Source organism: Pan troglodytes, chromosome 15 (assembly GCF_028858775.2).
Source record: "Pan troglodytes isolate AG18354 chromosome 15, NHGRI_mPanTro3-v2.0_pri, whole genome shotgun sequence".
NCBI lineage: Eukaryota > Metazoa > Chordata > Mammalia > Primates > Hominidae > Pan > Pan troglodytes.
Window position 1 is genome coordinate 28,093,672 of NC_072413.2, and position 15,090 is coordinate 28,108,761.

Here is a 15,090-nt window from a genome sequence, read left to right on the forward strand (position 1 = left end):
TCTCTAAGATATTGTAGCCAATCCATAGATCTTGAACTCCACTTTCTATTTAAAGCATACACACACATGCATGCATGCGTGTTCTCTCTCTCTCTCTCTCCCCCCACCAACCTTTCACTCTCTCTAGGATTGGCGGAAGATGGTGGGGCAAGAAGCATAGGAATTGTCTCCCCATCTAGACAACAATTACACTGGCAGAATAGGTCTTACATAATTATTTTGGAACTCTGATGTCTATTGAAGGCTTACGACTAAGAATGCTTGGATGGTCAATGAGGGTTAATTTTGGTCAATGTCAGCTCTTCACACAGTAACAACTACTCATTTCCCACACCCAGTCCTATGGCAGGCAGCTCTTCTTGTGTTCATACAGAAACTTGCATACAGCTTATAGGAGCCAAGATGGGCAAAAAGGACACTGTCTTAAATATCAGAGATCTGTGTTCTGATTGCTGATTGCTGCTTCTGATCAAAAAGATGCAAAAGGTGGATGGCCATTATTGCACCTCTCCCCACTCTCTCAAAACCCTTTCCATCAAGCTGAAGTGACGTCCAGAAGAATTAAAGGGCCAGTACTCTTCCCACTCCACCCACACACACACACACACTTTATTTTTCACTTTTTTCCTTTTTGAAAGCCAGGCATTAAAGACTAAAACATTCAAAAGCCACTGCATATATGGGGAAAATTAGAAAGTGATTGTGCAGGCTCAGAAGGAAATTGAAAAGACCTTAAGTTGACACCTCAGGTTGATCCTTGGCACAGAGACAGCCTACAACAATTTTAAAAAGAATAAGGAAAAAAAAAACAAAACAGCAAACTCTGAAAAAGAGAGAGAATCTGATTTCCAGAGCTACCACATTATCAGATTCAAGTGTCTGATTCTCAACAAAAAATCACAATCCATACAAAGAAACAGAAAACTATAATCCATCCAAACAAAAATTAATTAACAGAAACTGTCTGTAAAAAACACCTGATGACAGATCTACCTGACAAAAACTTCAAAACGACTGTCTTAAAGATGCTCAAAGAACTGAAGGAAGATGTAGATAAAGTCAATAAAATAATGTATGGCGAAGGATCAGTGAAACCAAAGTTGGTTCTTTGAAAGGATAACAAGATCAACAGGATGCTGGCTAGATTAACAACAACCACAACAACAGAAGATCCAAATAAGCATAAACAGAAATGACAAAGATGTAACATTACAACCAATCCCAGAGAAATACAAAAGATCCTCAGAGACTATTATGAACACCTCTTGATATGGTTTGCATTTGTGTCCCCACCAAAATCTCATGTCAAATTATAATTCCCAGTGTTGAAGGTGGGGCCTGGTGGGAAGTGATTGGATCATGGGGGCAGATTTTCCCCTTTGGTGCTGTTCTCATGACAGAGTCCTCATGAGATCTGCTTATTTAAAAGTGTGTGGCACCTCCCTCCTCTTTCTTTTCCTCCTGCTCTGGCCATGTGAAGACATGCGTGCCCGCTTCTCATTCACTTTCCACCATAATTGTAAGTTTCCTGAGACCTCCCCAGTCATGTTCCCTGTACAGCCTGTGGAACCATGAGCCAGTTAAACCTCTTTTCTTTATAAGTTACCCAGTCTAAAGTATTTCTTTATAGCAGTGCAAGAATGGAGCAATACACCTCTATGCACACAAACTAGAAAATCCAGATAAATTCCTGGAAACAGACACCTTCCTAAGATTGAATCAGGAAGAAACTGAAACCCTGAACAGAACATGAGTTAAAAAACTGAATCAGTAAAGTAAAAAAAAAACAACAACAACAACAACAAAAAAACCTACCAATCAGAAAACGCCCTAAACAGATGTATTAACAGCCAAATTCTATCAGACATACAAAGAAGAGCTGGTACCAATCCCACTGAAACTATTCCTCAAAATAGAGGCAAAGAACTCTATCCTAACTCATTCTATAAATCAAGCATCATTCTGATAATATAAAAAAAACTGTAGTTCGATATCCCTGATGAATATAGATATAAAAATCCTCAACAATATACTAGCAAACTAAATCCAACAATACATAAAATCTTCATTTACCAGGATCAAGTCGACTTTATTCCCGGGATGCAAGGTTGGTACAACATATGCCAATCAATAAATGTGATTTCCCACGTAAACAGAATCAAAAACAAAAACCATAAAATCATCTCAATAGATTAAGAAAAAGCTTTCGAGAGAGTGCAACATCCCTTCATGATGAAAACCCTCAAAAAAGTAGGCATCAAGAAACATACCTCAAAATAGTAAGAAACACTGATGACAAACCCACAGCCAATGTCATACTGAATGGACAAAAGCTGAAACCATTCACCTTAAGAACTGGAACATGACAAAGATGCACATTCTTAATACTCTTATTCAACATAGTACTGGAAGTCCTAGTCAGACCAATAAGTCAAGAGAAAGAAATAAAAGGCATCAAAATAGAAAAAGAAAAAGAATAAGTCAAATTATCTCTTTGCTAATGATATGATTCCATACCTAGAAAACCCTAAAGATCCCATCAAAAGGCTTCTGGAACTGATAAATGACTTGGATCAAGTTTCAGGATACAAAATCAATATACAAAAATCAGTAGCATTTCTATACAACAATAACATTCAAGCTGAGAGCCAAATCAAGAAAGCAACCCCATTCAAAACACACACACACACACACACACACACACACACACACACACACACACAGTACCTAGGAATACATCTAGCCAAGGAGTTGAAAGAGCTCTAGGAGGATAACTACAAAACACTGCTGAAAGAAATCACAGATAACACAACAAATGGAAAAACACTCCTGCTCATGGATTGGATGAAGCAATATCATAAAAATGGCCATACTTCCCAAAGCAATCCATAGATTCAACACTACTCCTATCAAAATAGCAATCTCATTTTTCACGAATTAAAAAAAACCTATTCTAAAATGTATATGGAACTGAAAAAGAGCCCAAATAGCCAAAGCAATCCTAAGCAAAAAGAACAAAGCCAAGAGTATTACATTACCTGACTTCAAACCAAACTACACTCCAAGGCTACAGTAACCAAAAAAAGCACAGTACTGGCACAAAAACAGACAAAAAAAATAAAAAAAAAAAACCCCAATGGGACAGAATAGAGGACCCAGAAATAAAGCCACACACAGCCAACCATCTGATCTTTGACAAAGTCAACAAAAATAAGCAATGGGGAAAGGACTCCCTATTCAATAAATGGTGGTGGCATGACTGGCTAACCATACACAGAAGAATCAAATTGGACCCTGAACTAAAGATTGATTAAAGACTTAAATATAAAACCTCAAACTACAAAAACCCTATAAGAAAACCTAGAAAATGTCCGTCTTGACATTGGTCTGGGCAAAGAATTTATGGCTAAGTCATCAAAAGCAATTGCAATGAAAACAGAAATTGACAAGTGGGATTCAGTTAAACTAAAGAGCCTCTGCACAGCAAAATAAACAATCAACATAGTAAACAGATAACCTACAGAATGGGAGAAAATATTCACAAACTGTGCATCCTACAAAGGTCTAATATCCAGAATCTGTAAGAAACTTAAATCAACAAGCAAAAGAACAAAAACAAAAACAAAACATTAAAAAGTGGGCAAAAGGCATAGACAATTCTCATGAGAAGACATACAAGGGGCCAAAAACTACGTGAAAAAATGCTCACCATCACTAATCATCAGAAAAATTCAAATCAAAAACCACAATGAGATACCAACAATTTCACACCAGTCAGAATGGCTATTATTACGAAGTCCAAAAATAACAGATGCTAACAAGTCTGCAGAGAAAATGGAATGTTTACACACTGCTGGTAGGAAAGCAAACTAGTTCAGCCACTGTGGAAAGCAGTTTGGAGACTGCTCAAAGAACTAAAAATAGAACTATCACTCAACTGAGCAATATCATTACTGGATCTGTAAACCTCAAAATAAATCATTCTACCAAAAAGACACATACACTTATATGTTCATCACAGCACTATTCATAATAGCAAAGACTTGGAATCAACGTAGGCACCCTTCAACAGTGGACTGGATAAAGAAAATGTGGTACATATACATCATGGAATACTACACAGCCATAAAAAAGAACAAAATCATGTCCTTTGCAGCAACACAGATGGAGTTGGAAGCCATTATCCTACACAAATTAACACACAAACAGAAAACCACATACTTCATGTTCTCACTTACAAGTGGGAGCTAAACACTGGGTACACATGAACATAAAGATAGGAACAACAGACACTGGAGACTACAAGGCGGGAAATGATGGAGAGAAACAAGGGTTTAAAAACTATCTAGTGGGTACTATGTTCACTGCCCTAGTGATAGGTTAAATCATGCCACAAACCTCAGCATCATGTAATATACCCGTGTAAAAAATCTGCATATTATACCCCTTGAATCTAAAATAAAAGTTGAGAAAATAATGTGTGGATAAAATGAAAATATCAATAAAGAGGCAGAGAACCTAAAAGAAAAAGGAAATTATGATGCTTAAAAGCATAATAAATAAAATAAAAAACACACTAGAGAAATTAGAAGGTAAACTTGAGCAGGCAAATGAATCAGCAAACTTGAAGATAGAACACTGGAAATATCTGTTCTGAGGAAAGGAAAGAGAAAAGACTGAAGAAAAGTGAACAGAGCCAAAGGGACCTGTGGAACACCATCAAGTGAACTAACAAGTGCATTGTGGGAGTACCAGAAGGAGGAGAGAGAGAGAGAGAGAGAGAGAGAGAGAGAGAGAGAGAGAGAAAGAGATGCATAAAGAGTATTTTAAGAAATAATGGATGAAAACTTCCCAAATTTGATAAAGATGGAATTTTGTGACATCAAAAACTGAAAGGATTGGGAACAAAGCTGTAAAAGGGGTACAGTTTTTGTATGTTACTGAAGGTAATCTGACATAAAATCAAATTAGATTTTGAAAAGAAAATGAAATGAAAGAAACAAAAAAGAAATTTAAATGTTTCACTTCAAAAAAGGATCAATGAAACACAAAGGGAGACTAATGCAGAAAATGAGAGAAGGCTAGAAAGCATATAAAAAACAAACAGCAAAATGACAAAGTAAGTCCCTCCTTATCAATAATTTCTCTGAATGTAAGTACATCAAACTCTCCAATCAAAAATACCAAGATCAGTAGAATGGATCAAAACATATGATCCAACTATATTCCATCTATATGAAACTCACTTTAGATTGAACAACACAAGTAAACTGAATGTGAAAGGATGAAAAAAGATAGTTCATATAAATCATAACCAAAAAAGAGCAGAAGTAGCTATATTAATATCAGACAAAATAGACTTTAAATCAGAAAAGATTACAAGAGACAATGAATATTATTTATAAATAAAAGGTTCAATTCAGCATGAAAACATAACAATCATAAATGTTCATACACCTAATAGATCATCAAAATATATGAAGCAAAAACTGACAAACATAAAGGGAGACATAGAAAGTCCTATAACTACTGCAATAATGCACTTCTGTGCACCCTATTTTATTTCAGCCTTGGATTACAGAATGTAATGACAGCTTTAAAGGCTATCTTAATTGTAGCTTTCATTTGTAAACCAGGAAACTAAAGCCCACAAAATAAACAAACTTATCAAAGCTTACATTTCTAGACAGTGGCAGAGATGATTACTTTAGCTTTAATTTATAAACTAGGAAACCAAGGCCCACAAAATAAACAAACTTATCAAAGCTTATATTTCTAGACAGTGGCAGAGATGAAATCATGCATGAACCATCTGCATTCCTACACTGAAGGTCTTTGCACTATATTCCATGTCATTTACCAGTGGTGAAGTTTCTGACACTAAGTTACACTTGTGGAAGGATTCATCTTTGATAATAGAGGATACATCATGAACTGCATTGATACAGTTTGGCTCTGTGTCCCCACCCAAATCTCATCTTGTAGCTCCCATAATTCCCATGTGTTGTGGGAGGGACCTGGTGGGAGATGGTTGAATCATGGGCGCAGGTCTTTCCCATGCTGTTCTCATAATGGTGGATGGGTCTCATGAGATCTGATGGTTTTAAAAACAGGAGTTTCCCTGCACAAGCTCTCTCTCTCTGCCTGCTGCCACCCATGTAAGATGTAACTTGCTCCTCTTTGCTTTCCACAATGATTGTGAGACCTCCCCAGCCATGTAGAACTGTAAGTCCATTAAACCTCTTTCTTTTGTAAATTGCCCAGTCTCGGGTATGTTTTTATCAGTAGCATGAGAACAGACTAATACAGTAAATTGCAGTGGTGTGCTGCTGAACAGACTAATAAAGTAAATTGGAGTGGGGTGCTGCTGAAAAGATACCCAAAAATGTGGAAGCGACATTGCAACTGGGTAACAGACAGGGCTTGAAACAGTTTGGAGGGCTCAGAGACAGGAAAATGTGGGAAAGTTTGGAACTTCCTAGAGACTTGTTGAATGGCTTTGACCAAAAGCCTGAAAGTGATATGGACAATGAAATCCAGGCTGAGATGGTCTCAGATGGAGATGAGGTACTTGTAGGGAACTGGAGCAAAAGTGACTCTTATGTTTTAGTAAAGAGGCTGGTGGCATTCTGCCCCTGCCCTAGAGATGTGTGGAACTTTGAACTTGAGGGAAATGATATAGGGTATCTGGCAGAATAAATTTCTAAGCAGCAAAGCATTCAAGAGGAGACTTGAGTGCTGTTAAAGGCACTCAGTTTTAAAAGGGAAGCAGAGCATAAAAATTCAGAAAATCTGCCACCTGACAATGTGATAGGAAACAAAGTCCCATTTTCTGAGAAGAAATTCAAACTGGTTGAATAAATTTGCATAAGTAATAAGTAGACAAATGTTAATCCCCAAGACAATGGGGAAAATGTCTCCAGACCATGTCAGAGGTCTTCACTGCAGCCCCTCCCATCACAGGCCCAGAGGCCTAGGAGAAAAAAAGTGGTTTCGTGGGCTGAGTCCAGGGTCTCCATGCTTTGTGCAGCCTAGGGACTTAGTGCCCTGCATCCCAGCCACTCCAGCCATGGCTCAAAGGTGCCAACAGGGAGCTTGGGCCGTGGCTTCAGAGGGTTGAAGCCCCAAGTCTTGGCAGCTTCCACATGGAGTTGAGCCTGTGAGTGCACAGAAGTAAAGAACTGGGGTTTGGGAACCTCCACCTAGATTTCAGAGGATGTATAAAGACGCCTGGATGCCCAGGCAGAAGTTTGCTGCAGGGGCAGGGCCCTCATTGAGAAACTCTGCTAGTATAGTGTGGAAGGGAAATGTGGGGTTGGAGCCCTCAACAGAGTCCCTACTGGGGCACCACCAAGTGGAGCTGTGAGAAGAAGGCCACCATCCTCCAGACCCCAGAATGGTAAATCCACTGACAGCTTGCACTGTGCACCTGGAAAAGCCACAGACACTCAATGTCAGCCCATGAAAACAGCCAGGAGGGAAGCTGTACCCTGCAAAGCCATAGGGACGGAGCTGCCCAAGACCATGGGAACCCATATCTTATATCAGCATGACCTGGATATGAGACCTGGGGCCAAAGGAGATCATTTTGAAGCTTTAAGATTTGACTGCCCAGCTAGATTTCAGACTTGCATGGGGTCTTTAGCCCCTTTGTTTTGACCAATTTCTCCCATGTGGAACAGCTGTATTTACCCAGTGCCTTTTACAGGATCATAGGTGAAAGGAACTTGCCTTGTCTCAGATGAGACTTTGGACTGTGAACTTTGGAGTTAATGCTAAAATGAGTAAAGACTTTGGGGGACTGTTGGGAAGGCATGATTGGTTTTGAAATGTGAAGACAGGAGATTTGGGAGGAGCCAGGGATGGAATGATATGGTTGGGCTCAGAGTTCCCACCCAACTCTCATCTTGTAGCTCCCATAATTCCCACATGCTGTGGAAGGGACCCAGTGGGAGACTGTTGAATCATGAGGGCGAGTCTTTCCCATGCTATTCTCATGATGGTGAGTGGGTCTCATGAGGTCTGATGGTTTTAAAAATGGGAGTTTCCCTGCACAAGCTCTCTCTCTTTGCCTGCTGCCATCCATGTAAGACATGACTTGTTCCTTCTTGCTTTCCACCATGATTGTGAGGCCTCTACAACCATGTGGAACTGTTAAGTTCATTAAACCTCTTTCTTTTGTAAATTGCCCAGTCTTGCGTACGTCTTTATTAGCAGGATGAAAATAGACTAATATATGCACACTAATCCATCATAATAGAGTCATTCTCTTCCTTCAGTTTGGCTTCACTAGAACATATGCATCTGGATGAAGGATGGCACCATACAAAGAATATTGCATCTGATAACTCACATCACAAAGGGTATAAAGGAAGTTGAATGGGCCAATTGGAAAAATGCTAGAAAATCAAAAAATAGGTACCAGCCTATACAGTCAAAGGCAAACTCTTTTTCCAAGTCTACAAGGAGTTTTTCACTTGAGACAAGCAGATCATTCTATATTCCAAATACAGCAACCTGAGCACCACTGCCAATTCCCCAATCCCTTTGAAAAAGGAAAAAAATTAATGCAGCCAATTGTTGAAATACTTGAATAACTGATTGTACAACCACAACCAAAGGTTTGCCATGGTCCCCAAGCAGAAGAAAAAAGACACTAAAAACACAGATTTCTCACTAGGTATTTTTATAGGGGATAAAAGTAAACAATCAGTGAAAGTGTCTCCATGGAGAAGGAAATACAAATAGATAATTTTAGTGCCAGTTTTATCTGTCAGTAAAATCTGCAGCAATAAGCTCTGTTAATACCACAAGAGGAACCAATCAATGTATCGTGAGTTCAATGCACTAACTGACTGTTCATGTGTTTATCTAAATACTCAAGAGAGAAGGAGCCCAGATACCATGAAGTCTAGGAAAGAGTCCAAGTACCATGGGTCCTGAAGGCCTGCTGAAGTTTGGGTACCTAAAATAGGAACAGACTCCTGGGCACATCTCTGAGGCTGGTAAGCTAACATGAGTAAAATCACTCCACTGGAACTCCTGCTCCAAGTCTTTCTTCTGTAGCCTAATCCATTTGCCTCGGTATGCAGAACATCAAGAGTCACTTGGTGATCCTGAGTTAAAACAGCTCGAGCCTAACAAGGGAACAGTTCCTCTGGAATCACCAGTCACTTATTTCTGGGATAGTAGTAGGGAAAAGAAAAGAGACTTCAGGATCAAACAAGCCCAAGTGTGATCAAACCCAACCGCATTTACTAGCCCTGTAATCTGGGGCAAATATCTTAACCTCTCACCTCCCTTGCCTTCTTTATCTACAAATGGTCTTCTTATGAACCCTTCAGGACTGTAGTAAAGACCAAATGGTATCATGAATATATGTGAAATACTAGCATACTTAGGCAGTCAGAAAACATAGTCATTAATATTGTCATTGTTATTGTCATTGTTTTGGCTCAACATGCTGACAGGCCAGAATATGGGCCTCAGGAGCATGAACCCTATCCACACTACCCTCATTTGCAACCACCCAGCTTATAAAAGGCAGAAAATAAAAATGCATGAGAGCCATCAGAGAAAACAACAGCAACAAAAAAGAAACACCAGTTATTTCATGGAAGGAAGAGAAAAAGTTAAAAAGCAAGGCTGCACACCTTACCTGGGCAGGAGACTGAAAGGAATTGTTGGCCTTCCTGACAGACCCAATGGCCTCCTGCCCACAGTAGGTCCTCTACATTCTCTGAGGATTTTCACGTAGCTTTTTCAGGCAGCTCAAAATGCCAGCAATTAGTGATTCAAGTGTCCTCTTCAGAAAATGCAAATACCTTCGTTCAGGTTAGGGTTATGCTTATATTATGCCTCATTCATATACTTAGAAGAAGTTGTTCAGTCAAACTGCTCCCCTCTAAGAAAATGCTAGAATGCCACAAAGCACTTTTTATGAGTAAAGCAGGCTGGGGGGAGGAGAAAGGAGGACTGAAAAAGGCAGCGAGGGGAAACAGGGGAAGTCTAAGGTGGTGAAAATCTGATAGAAGAATGTGAAACCAAAACTAGCTTATTTTAAAATCTCCCTAAAAGATGACTGCCAATTCTACAGCAAAAGACTCCTCTCCACATTTTCTCTCATTTTCCTTGGTTCTGTCCTCCTAAGAACCAGAGTGGAGTCTCCTATCATAGTACCACAGTGAAATTTTTAACATGGGTTCAAGGAGATTCTGTGAGCCAGCTAAGAAATTTAACTTTAGTTGTTTAACTTTTTTTGTATGAGAAAACTAGTTCTGAGTTCATACAACTCACTTACATGAGTCACTGAAAGCAGAAAGTAAACTGTCTTGCTTAAGGTCAACAATTATTTCATTAAACAAATAAATGAACAGATACATAAACAAATGAATAAATTAAGGGGAGGGCTTCCTGATTAGACTCACCCCTGATCTCAGTTTGGTTTTCTTCTAAGCACCTATCACCATCTGACCTCATAATTCATTGACCATCTTCCCTACTAGAACATAAACTCTATGAGGGTACAAACTGGTTTTTACACTACTGTTGTCCTCACCTATAATAGTGTATGGCAAATTGCACATGCTCAGTAAATATTTGTTGAATAAGTGAATAGCTGAACTGAACAGGAAATGTCTCTATAAGACCTTTGAGGTTTAACACTAAGACTTTAAGAGTAATGCTCCAGTTCCCTCCCTCGCCCAGTTCCCCATTTCTAGTTTCACACCAGAAGAACATGACTACGTTCTGAGCTTGTGATCATTTCCTTTTAAATAATGCCCTATGGATCACTTCAAAACACTAGAGATTACTTGTCATGATACTGGTTACTGTCCCTACTTTTCCCCTGGGATTTTTTTTTTTTCTTAATGGCAAACCTTCAAAGAGGTTCCACCTGCACCAAAAATAGAAAATTCCACATAAATATAATGGCTTTCCCTGCTCTTTTTTAAGTACCTTAAACTCATTATCTTTTGTCTTTGAGAAGATCTCTGAAGCCAAATCACACAGAACTGAAAGATATTCTCATTTCTTTTTCCATAGGAAAAAAAAAAAAACAAAAAACCCTGTTATTTAGAAAAAATGCTGGGAGGGGGCACTATAACCTATTGCACCTATAAGTGTCTGTAAGTCACTTCCCCTGGCACCATCCGCTTCCAATATTACAAGTCTCCTCTATTTGAATAATGACACAATACCTTTTTCCCCTAATTGATTATTATCTTTTTAATTACAAAAAGGTCTTTACTACTAAACCAATGGCAAAAAGCAGGTCATACTAACTGTTATAAAATAATGTAGCATTTCCCCACTTGCAAAGATTCATACATTAAATGTCTGATAATTCTCAAAATCAGTTAGGCCATCAAAAGTCAAAGCCGAGCTGCTTGTAAACCACATTTAAAAATCTGACAGTAAGCTGGGCGCCGTGGCTTATGCCTGTAATCCCAGCACTTTGGGAGGCCGAGGCGGGTGGATCACGAGGTCATGAGATTGAGACCACCCTGGCTAACATGGTGAAACCCCGTCTCTACTAAAAATACAAAAAGAAATTAGCCGGGCGTGGTGGCTCACACCTGTAATCCCAGCACTTTGGGAGGCTGAGGCGGGTGGATCACCGAGGTCAGGAGATTGAGACCATCCTGGCTAACACGGTGAAAACTCATCTCTACTAAAAATACAAAAAATTAGCCGGGCGTGGTGGCGGGCGCCTGTGGTCCCAGCTACTCAGGAGGCTGAGGCAGGAGAATGGCATGAACCCAGGAGGCGGAGCTTGCAGTGAGCTGAGATCCTGCCACGGCACCTCAGCCTGGGCAACAGAGCAAGACTCTGCCTCAAAAAAAAAAAAAAAAATCTGACAGTAATAATGTCTTTATATTCAGTCAACAAGCTTCCTCATGTAGATAAATAAGTAAAATAAAATAAACTTCATTTTATAACTCTAATCTCATTATAAGAATTCGAACACAGAAAAGGAAATTTATTAACTAATTACTATGAAGTTACATGGCTTGGTAGTAAACATCCAAAGCCTGCAAAAAGACGTGGAATTCTTCAGTTGGAGACAATGCTCAGGAAATAATATAGTTTTTTAAATAATTAATTATAACATACTCAGTCTAAGATATTTCTTTAAAAACAATGCATAATTAAAATTATTCACATATATCTGAATGAGTAAACAGATTTTGAATGGAACCAAATACATTAAAGGGTACTTGTGAGTTTTTAGAACACTTTCTTATATAATTCAGTACTAGTCAAATTAACTCTTCATTCCTAGAGACTTAAGGGCAAAAGGTTGCAAGGCTTAAGTAGTAGTTTCAAAAAATTAACACTTTACTACTCAGAATACATGTGAATAAATGTGCCACATCTACAATCTGCAAAACAAGTTCACTTCTTTCTGCTGTGGGTGCTATTCCTGAAAAAATCAAAGCGATTATAAAACCAGCACCTTGTTTTTTTAGACATGACCCACTGTGTTGCAGTGAAGGCTGCGGAGGGAAAAAAGTTCTATTGTAGCAAGCAAATGGCTACACTTTTCTGAAAGAATGAAATCCAAACTAAATCACATCGTGTGTAGCTCAAAATGGGACATGAAGATACTCTTCTTAATGTAAGGCAAGATAGGTGATCTATCTCCTAATGGTAAAAGCTGCAAGATAAGAAAGAGGTCTTGCCTGAGAACCAGCTACTCAGAGTTGCTGCAATCAACCCAAGAAACACTACATTGAGATATCACGTTAATTCAAACTTGAGCTCATTCAGCTCAAATATCACCTGGGGAAGTTGTTGCCCAGAGCTGATACAGGAAGATACTTGTTTTACAGCTATAACTTTAGAAATTAAATTACTGATATAATTTTAAGATTCCATGTATTGCAAATGCCTTTTCACTTAATAAACATACCGATGTGTATTTAAACATGTACAATTTAGGAACTGCCTTTAAAATATTACCTCCTGTCCTTTTAAGTAGGTGTTCTTCCTCTCCCTTCATAGATAAGGAAACAGATACTTAAATAATTTAAATGACATTCCTAAGGGCACTGGATAATAAGTTGACTCAAATTTAGGTTATTTGACTCCAGGAGCAACTGACATTCCACTAAACCAACTTTCCAGCTTTTCCCAGATCTTTATCTTCCCCAATTATGTGTTAATTCCGTAATTAGTTTAAAAATTCCACACTTACTAAAAGAATATACCAGCCCAATTTTTGAACCTAGATGAAATGGACCTCCCCTTCCATTACTTACTTTTTAATATTTGTATTAAAAATTATTTCAAAATATACTAAACAAGCCAAATTAAACTCATTTGTCTGCCAGAATAAAGTACAAATGGCAAAATTTAGCCCAACAAACTATGACTAGCACCTCTTAAACTGAATATAACTTATAGCAAATGATAGCTTTGAAGAAAAAAAAATGGAATGGAGAAAAGAGGGCTTTCAGTTTGATTGGTGCCACTTCTCACAAACTGAGATGGTTTTAGCTTGGTAATCTCAAATACCAGATGCCCTGACTTGTACAAACTATATCCTGACACCTTCACTAAAAGATTTTATACCATACATAACCTGACCTTACCTCTTCAAGTCTTTTTAAATTGTATTTATAATTTTTTTATATTTTATTTTTGTGCATATGTGGTAGATGTATATACTTATGTGGTACATGAGATATTCTGAGACAGGCATGCAATGCATAATAATCACATCATGGAAAATGGGGTATCCATCCCCTCAAGCATTTACTCTTGTGTTACAAACAATCCAATTATATTATTTTATTTAAAATGTATAATTATTATTGACTATAGTCACCCTGTCATGCTATCAAATACTAGGGTTTTGTTTTGTTTTGTTTTCGTTTTTGTTTTTTCTGAGATGGAGTCTTGCTCTGTCACCCAGGCTGGAGTGCTGTGATGTGATCTTGGCTCACTGCAACCTCTGCCTCCCAGGTTCAAACGATTCTCCTGTCTCCGCCTCCAAAGTAGCTGGGACTACAGGCGTGTGCCACCACACCCAGCTAATTTTTTTTGTATTTTTTTGTATTTTAGTAGAGATGGGATTTCACCATATTGGCCAGGCTGGTCTCGAACTCCTAACCTTGTTATCCACCCACCTTGGCCTCCCAAAGTGCTGGGATTATAGTCGTGAGCCACCGTGCCTGGCCCAAATACTAGGTTTTATTCATTCATTCTAACTATTCTTTTGTACCCATTAACTGTCCCAACCTCCCCTCTGTCCCCTCACTACCCTTCCCAGCCTCTAGTAACCCTCCTTCTACTCTGTATCCCCATGGGTTCAATTGTTTTGATTTTTAGATTCCACAAATAAATGAGGACATGTGAGGTTTATCTTTCTGTGCCTGTTTTATTTCACTTAACATAATGACCACCAGTTCCACCCATGTTGTTCCAAATGACTAAATCTCTTTCTTTTTTGTGGCTGACTAGCAAATACCACATTTTCTTTATCCATTCATCTGTTGACAGACACTTAGGTTTCCTCCAAATCTTGGCTATTGTGAACAGGGCTGCAAAAAACATGGGAGAACAGATATCTCTTCAATACACTGATTTCCTTTTCGGGGAGGGGGGTGGTATTGCTGTACCCTCAGCAGTGGGACTGCTGTATTGTATGGTAGCTCTATTTTTAGTTTTTTGAGGAACATCCAAACTGTTCTCCATAGTGATTGTAATAATTTACATTCCCACCACTAGTGTATGAGGGTTGCCAATTCTCCAAATAATCACCAGCATTTATTTGCCTTTTGGATAGAAGCCATTTTAACTAGGTGAGATGATATCTCACTGTAGTTTGCATTTCTCTGATGATCAATGATGTTTAGCACCCTTTCATATGTCTGTTTGCCATTTGCATGTCTTCAAGAAATACCTATTCCAATCTTTCCCCATGTTTTCATCAGATAATTAGATTTTTTTTCCTCTAGAGTTGTGTAAGCTCCTTATATATTCTGGTTATTAATCCTTTGTCAGATGGGTCATTTGCAAATATTTTCTCCTATTCTGTGGGTTGTCTCTTCACTTTATTTTTTCCTTTGCTGTGCAGAAGCT

The 15,090-nt window shown here is 38.6% G+C and overlaps 1 protein-coding gene across 4 annotated transcripts in view; it reads right to left on the reverse strand.

Annotated features, from left to right (window-relative positions):
* PRKD1 (protein kinase D1) overlaps positions 1 to 15,090 on the reverse strand; it is a 353,235-nt gene that overhangs the window by 271,688 nt on the left and 66,457 nt on the right. Inside the window, exon 1 of one of the 4 annotated variants that reach the window (XM_063792825.1) lies at positions 9,659 to 9,977. The exons of 2 other annotated variants lie outside the window; for them this stretch is intronic. The gene's annotated coding sequence lies outside the window, so the exon portion shown is untranslated. Of the gene's footprint in view, positions 1 to 9,658; positions 9,978 to 15,090 lie in introns of those variants that run through there. One more of the 4 variants, XM_024348690.3, reaches the window with a different exon arrangement.